Source organism: Leptonychotes weddellii, chromosome X (assembly GCF_054177405.1).
Source record: "Leptonychotes weddellii isolate Sample4059 chromosome X, ASM5417740v2, whole genome shotgun sequence".
Lineage (NCBI taxonomy): Eukaryota > Metazoa > Chordata > Mammalia > Carnivora > Phocidae > Leptonychotes > Leptonychotes weddellii.
In genome coordinates this window covers 50,357,744-50,365,822 of record NC_138385.1, presented here as the reverse complement: position 1 = coordinate 50,365,822, position 8,079 = coordinate 50,357,744, and the positions used below count along the sequence as shown (strand labels likewise).

Genomic DNA, 8,079 nt, shown 5'->3' with positions numbered 1-8,079 from the left:
GCCAAGACACAACAGCAGAACACATGCAGTACACACCAGAAACAGTCCCTGAAGCACCAGGCCCTGGACACTATATGACCTCTTCATAAATCCATTATTCTTAGGAGCAAGAAATACAACTGGCATTTGTAACACACAGAAGAAGGCAGAAACTTAGGCAAAATGCCAGGATGGAGGAATCCATACCAAATGAAAGGACAAGATAAGGCTATGCCCATAGATATAAGTGAAACAATTATAAGTAACATGCCTGATTAATAATTTAAAGCAACAATCATAAGGATACTCACTGGGCTTGAGAAAAAAAAATAGAAGACATCAGTGAGACACCTACTACAGAGGTAAAGGAGTTAAAAAATAAATCAGAAATGAAGAATGAAATAACAGGTTAGAAACAAGCTTGATGCAATGAACAGCAAGCCGGAAGAAGCAGAGGAAGAATTAGTGATATAGAAGACAAAATAATGGAAAGTAATGAAGCTGAACAAAAGAAAGAAAGAATTATGGAACATGAGAAGGGACAGGAAACCCAGTGATTCCATCAAACATAATAACATTTGTACTCTAGGAGTCCAAAAAGAAGAAGAAGAAGAGAGAAAAGGGAGCAGAAAATTTATTTGAGGAAATAATAGCTGAAAACTTCCCTAATCTGGGGAAGGAAACAGACATCCAGATCCAGAAGGCACAGAGAACTCCCATCAAAATTAACAAAAGAAGGCCAACACCAAGATGTATTGTAATTAAATTTGCAAAATTTAGTGAAAAAAAAATCTTGATAACAGCAAAACAAAAGAAATCCTTAACATTCAAGGGAAGACCCACCATCCATAGGTGGAGAGTTCTCAACAAAAACATGGCAAGCCAGAAGGGAGTGGCATGATATATTCATAGTGCTGAATGAGAAAAATCTGCAGCCAAGAATACTCTATCCAGGAAAGCTATCACTCATAATAGGAGGAGAGATAGTTTTCTAAACAAACGAAATCTAAAGGAATTTGTGATTACTATATCAGCTCTGCAAGAAATATTAGAGGGGATTCTTTGAATGCAAAGGAGAGACCAAAAATGACAAAGACAAGAAAGGATCAGAGAAAATCTACAGAAACAACCATAAAACAAGAAATAAAATGGCACTAAATACATATATATCCATAATTACTTTGAATGTAAATGGACTAAGTGTTCCAATCAAAAGAGATAGGGCATTAGAATGGATTAAAAAAAAAAAAGCAAGACTCATCTATATGCTGCCTATGGGAGACTCATTTTAGACATAAGGACACCTGGAGATTGAAAGTGAGGAGATGGAGAAACATTTAAATATGAAAATTTAAATGCAAATAGATGAGACAAGAAAGCCATAATAGCAATACATATATCAGACAAACTAGGCTTTAAAACAAAGATTTTAACAAGAGACAAAGGCAGAACATAATAACAAAGGAGAAAATCCAAAAAGAAGATATAATTGTAAATTGTAAATATTTATGTACCCAATATGGGAGCTCCCAAATATATAAAATAACAAACATAAAGAGAATAATTGATAATAATACAATAATAGTAGGGGACTTTAATCCCCCACTTAAATCAATGGACATATCATTTAAACAGAAATTAAACAAGGGAAGAATGGCTTTGAATGATGCACCAGACCAGATGGACTTAACAGATACATTCAAAACTTTATATCCTAAAACAGTAGAAAACACATTCTTTTCAAGTGCACATATTCTCCAGAATAAACCTCATATTAGCCCCAAAACAGGCCTAAACAGACATAAAGATTGAAGTCACACCATGCACCTTTTCTGAACATAAAGCTATGAAACTAGAAGTCAACCAGAAGAAAATATCTGGAAAGACCAGAAGTACATGGAGGTTAAACAATATGCTACTAAAGAATGAAAGGGTCAACCAGGAAAGCAAAGAAGAAATTTTAAAAATACATGGAAACAACTGAATATAAAAACACAATGGTCCAAAACTATTGGGATACAGCAAAAACAGTCCTGAGAGGGAAGTATAGAGCAATACAACACTGCCACAAGAAGAAAGAAAAATCTCAAATAAATAACCTAACCTTACACCTAAATGAGCTAGAAAAAGAACAACAAATGAAGCCTAAAGTGAGCAGAAAGAAGGAAATAAAGATTAGAGCAGAAATAAATGATACAGAAACTAAAAAAATGCAGTGGAACAGTTCAATTAAACCAGGTGCTGGTTCTTTGAGAAATTTAATAAAGTTGATAAACTCAAAGCCAGACTTATTTTAAAAAAGAGAAAGGACAGACCAAATAAATAAAATCACAAAAGAGAGAGGAGAAATAATAACAAACACCAACAAAATAAAAAAAAATGTAAGAGAATATTATGAAAAACTACATGCCAAAAAATTGGACAACTTGGAAGAAATGGACAAGGTTCTAGCAACATATAAACTACTGAAACTGAAACAGGAAGAAATAGAAAACTTGAACAGACCCATAACCAGCAAAGAAATTGAATCAACAATTTAAAAACTCCCAACAAACAAAAATCCAGGACTAGATGGGTTCACAGATGAATTCTACCAAACATTTAAGAAGAGTTAAGACCTATCCTCAAACTATTCCAAAAAAAAATAGAAATGGAAAGAAAACTTCCAAATTCATTTTATGAGACCAACATTAACCTAATACTAAAACCAGAAAAAGACTCTAATAATAACGAGAACTACAGATCAATATCCCTGATGAATGTGAATGCAAAAATTCTCAATACAATACTAGCAAACTGAATCTAAAAATACATTAAAAAATCACTCACCACGATCAAGTGGGTTTTTTTTTTCCTGAGTTGCAAAGTTGGTTCAATAATTGCAAATCAATAATGTGATGCACTACATTAATAGAAGAAGAGAAAAGAACCATATGATCAGAGGTGCCAGGTACTGGGGCAGACAAGGACCCTCAACAATTCCTCCCAGGGTGGGCAGCCGCATGGGTAGACAAGCGTGTGGGAGAATGGTGATGTCCCCTGGGCTTGGAAGGAGGCAGAAATGTCTGCTTTGCTGGCCTGGGACTTGAGGCACTGGGGCACATGAAGTGGACTGGCCAAAGGCAGGGCCAGGCTCCAGGTCCATAAGACCTGAGATGCCCAGTGGCCCAGGGGCCACATTAATTCCTCTCCTTCCTCCTTCAGCACCCTAGGATTCTGAACCACAAGAAGGCAACAGGATCCTCTGGGACCTCTAATCCCTCCCTCTGTCAGGCTGAAAAGTCTCACATGGCAGAGGTCCAGCTGTGCCCCTTCTTGTGCATGGAGCCTCTGGTACCTGTGCCCTTCACACACATGATGCATACAATACTGTGGGGTGGAGCCTGTGTCTGTGGACCTGTGACTGGGAGGCCACAAAGCAGTCACTGAGCAGTGTGGGCCCTGTGGACCTGCTGGTGAACAACACTGCCATGGCACTGCAGCAGCCCTTCCTGGAAGTCACCAAGGAGGCATGTGACATGTCCTTTGATGGGAACCCATAGGCTGTTTCCAAATGTCCCAGTTCATGGCCCATGACTTAATAGCTAGGGGAACTCTGGGGTCCATCATGAATGTCTCCAGTCAGGCCTCACAGTGCACAATGACTAACCACAGCATCTACCACTAACCACTGCTCCACCAAGGGTGCCATGGACATGCTGACCAAAGTGATGGTTCTGGAGTTAAGGACACACAAGATCTGCATAAATGCAGTGAACTCCACAGTGGTAATGACCCCCATGGGCCAGGGCAACTAGAGTGACCCCAGAAGGCCAAGGTAATGCTGAATTAAACCCCATTTGCCAAGTTTGCTGAGGTGGAGAACGTGGTGGACATCATCCTTTTCCTGCTCAGTGACTAGAGCAACATGACCACAGGTTCCACTGTGCCAGTGGATAGGGGATTCCTGGCTACCTGAGTCTCCTCTACCTAACACACCCTTGTTCCATGCTGAGCCCACACCTGTTCCCCCACCTCTCCAATAAACATGATTCTTCTGCACACCCTGCACACTGATTCCTTGGCTTCTGGCAAGTGGCCAGAAGATGCAGAACCCAGTGCTGGATGTGGGAATGAACCCCAGGTAGGCAAACATCCATTCAACTCATATCCCAATCCAGGTGGTAACCTGAATCCCATGTGTGAAATTTTTAGACCTGGCCAAGTCTCTGGCAGGACCTGGGAGGTGGGACCATCCAGAAGGCCAACTCCTAAGCATAGTGGTGAATTTGACCAAGGATAGACTTGGCCCTGTCCAGAGGATTCTGGTGTAGAAGCAGTTGAATTTTTAACAAACAGCTCTGTGGGTGTAAGCCAGACATAAATATTGGTTGATACTCATCAAAGTTAATGAGTAAGACAGAAGTGAAACAAGGAAGTTGGATGTTGGAACTTCAAAAATTTGTCTATGACATGGGTGACTTCTTTGCTGAATCAGATGATAGTATTCAAATACTGGAAAAACATTTCTCACGTTCTTGAGTTATTCACAAAGTACTGAGTACATGAGACATGACATATATAAATTTAACCTGCATTTCTCCATTGCTTTAAGTCTAGACAACTGATAGTAAACCAAGCCCCACTGTAGAACTAGTGATTTTCCACTGTGTAAAGGCTCTCACCAATTTGATGTCATTGAGGGGAGAGATGGAAAGAGATGCATGGTCTTCCACCTTTATATGATGTCCTCACCACAGAAGTGATAGGCATAAATAACCCCCAAAACATAAATAATAGTACTATGTACAAAATCAATTAGGGGATTTTGGAGTATTTGTTAATTTTGATTTTAATATAGGTAACTGTAAGTTTATATAAGTAATATAAGTACTAGAAGTACTTATATAAGTTTATATAGGTATTAAAGACTGTTTAGCAACAAAAACAAAAAGAACCATATGATAATTTCAATAGATGAAGAAAAATCATTTGACAAAGTACATCCATTCATGATAAAAACCTTCAACAAAGTAGATTTAGAGGGAACATACCTCAAAATAATAAAGGCCATACACAAAAAAACAAAGTTAATATATTCAAAGAAAAAAAAAAACTAAGAGCTTTATCTCTATGGTCAGGAACAAGACAGGGATGTCCAGTTTCACAACTGTTATTGAACATAGTACTTGGAGTCCTAGCCACAGCAATCATACAACAAAAACAAATAAAAGGCATCCAAATTGGCAAGGAAGAAGTCAAACATTCACTATTTGCAGATGACGTGATACTGTATATAGAAAACCCAAAAGACTCCACCAAAAAGCTGCTAGAGCTGATAAACGAATTCAGCAAATTGACAGGATATAAACTTTTCTATATAGAGTATACTCTACCAAAAAATTGCTAGAAATGATACATGAATTCAGTAAAGGATCAGGATACAAAGTCAACATACATAAATCTGTTGTATTTCTACACAACAATAATGAAGCAGCAGAAAGAAAAATTAAGGAATCAATCCCATTTACAACTGCAGCAAAACCAATATGATACCAAGGAATAAACCTAGCCATGGGACACCTGGGTGGTACAGTCAGTTAAGCATCTGACTCTCGGTTTCAGCTGAGGTCATGATATCGGGGTCATGGAATTGAACCCCATGTAGGGCTCCACACTCAGTATGAAGTTTGATTAGGATTCTCTCTCCCTTTACTTCCAGACTTTAAGTTATGTTACAAACCTGTAGTGATCAAGACAGTATGGCACTGGCACAAAAACAGACACATAGATAAAGAGAACAGAATGGAAAACCTAGAAATGAACTCACAACGATATGGACGATTAGTCTTCAACAAAGCAGGAAAGACTATCCAATGGTAAAAAGACAGTATCTTCAACAAATGGTGTTGGAAAAACTGGACAGCAACATGCAAAATAATGAAACTGGACCACTTTCTAATACCAAACACAAAAATAAATTAAAAATGGATTAAAGACCTAAATGTGAGAATTGAAATCATAAAAATCCTAGAGGACAATACAGGCAGTAAACTCTTTGATATCAGCCATAGAAACTTCCTTCTAGATATGTCTCTTGAGGCAAGGTAAAACAAAACAAAGCAAAACAACAACAACAACAACAACAACAACAACAACATCAAAAAATTATTGGGACTTCATCAAAATAAAAAGCTTCCACACAATGAAGGAAACAATCAACAAAACTAAAAGGCAACTGACAGAATGGGAGAAGATATTTGTAAATTATATCTCTGATAAAGGGTTAGTATTTAAAATCTATAAAGAACTTATAAAACTCAACAACCAAAAAACCAAATAATCCAATTTAAAAAAATGGTCCAAAGACATGAATAGACATTTTTCCAAAGGAGACATACAGATGGCCAACATACACATGAAAAGACCCTCGACATCACTTATCATCAGGGAAATACAGATCAAAACTAGAATGAGATATCACCTCACACCTGCCAAAATGGCTAAAATCAATAACACAAAAACAACAGGTGTTGGTGAGGATGTGGAGAAAGAGGTACCCTCTTGCAAGGTTGATGGGAATGGAAACTGGTGCAACCACTCTGGAAAACAGTATGGAAGTTCCACAAAAAGTTAAAAAAAGAACTACCCTATGATCCAGCAATGCTCTAGTGGGTACTTTCCCAAGGAATACAAAAACACTAAATCAAAGGGATCCATGCATCCCATTTTTATGGCAGCATCATCTTTAATAAGCAAATTATGGCATTAGCCCAAGTGTCCATAGATTGATGAATGGATAAGGAAGCTCTGATATATATCTATAATGGGATATTACTCAGCCCTAAAAAAGAATGAAATTTTTCCATTTTCAATGACATGGATGGAGCTACAGAGTATTTTACAAAGCAAAATAAGTCAGTCAGGAGTTAAGATAGTGGAGTAGTAGGGGAACCCTGGGCCTTCCTCGTCCCTTGAACACGGTTAGATCAACATAAAATCATTTTGAACAACTAGGAAATCAATCTGAGGATTAAGAAAAGAATCTGCAAAATTGGAGGGAGAGAATGTGGCAGATGCATGGTTCAGAGATGAACTGGGGAGAGAAAAGCTATGGTGCCATGAAGCAAAGCCCTTTTCACAGAAAGAAATCAGAGAGAGAGGGAGAGAGAGCAGCACAAATGGTTTGCACAAGATGCGGTCGTGTGGGGATCCCTGGGTTGCACGGGGAGAGAATGCTTCCTGGAGTACATTTGGAAGAGAGTAGTTTGCCTCTCCCAACTAATCAAAGCACACCCAGTTAAAGTTCCAAGGACAAAAGGCCCACTGGCCATCACTGAGTGGCCATTCAATAGCAGGGGACAGAGGCTCACCCAGGGGGCAGATAACCTGACCACAGCTTCCCACTGCACTTCATCGTAGACCAGGCACCTATGCAGGTGTGCAACTGCTTTTCTGGGACAGAATGGTGCCAAGCTCAGTGCTGAGAGGCTCTCCTCTCAGGGAGAGGAGTGGATCTGTGCCTTGCACAATCTTTTATGATTTGGAGTTTTGAATCCTAGCAATAGGCCAGTGATAAAACACAGGAGAACTGTGGCACTGGGTGTGCCAATGGCTGGGTATAGAAGATTGGGGCAGGGATCTGACAGAAGCCTGGGACACAGGAGTGGAGATAGTTTCCTTTTCTGTGAGGGCCTCTTGAACAGCGGAGGCCATGAGTTCCCCTCCCCAGGGAGAAGAGAGTCGGGTAATGCCATCTTCCACACTTCCCACCCATCAGCACAGTCGGACTTCAGAGAGAAACACAGCACCTCCAGTGGAGGCTAGAGTCCCTTACACCAAACCCTCACCCCTGACCTAGCAGGGGCATCTTTACTAGGGCACATCTGACTGTGAGCCAGCACAGCAGGCCTCTCCCTCAGAAGACAAACAAAGGCCCCCTGCATGTACCAAGTATACTGGTCATAGAGTGCTCCAAGCGTCAGCTTCAGTTCTGGTGGAAATAGGATTAGGCTTTCCTTTTTCCTAATTATTTTTTATTTGTTTATTTATTTTATTTTATATTATTTTTTTCTTTTTTCTTTGGAATTAGGCTTATAGATTTTTGTTCATTTGCTGGAT

At 39.2% G+C, this 8,079-nt stretch overlaps 1 pseudogene; it reads left to right on the top strand.

Moving 5' to 3' along the window:
* The first annotated feature begins 3,355 nt into the window (after positions 1-3,355).
* LOC102728912 (L-xylulose reductase pseudogene) lies at positions 3,356-4,221 on the top strand (annotated as a pseudogene).
* The last annotated feature ends 3,858 nt before the right edge of the window (positions 4,222-8,079 follow it).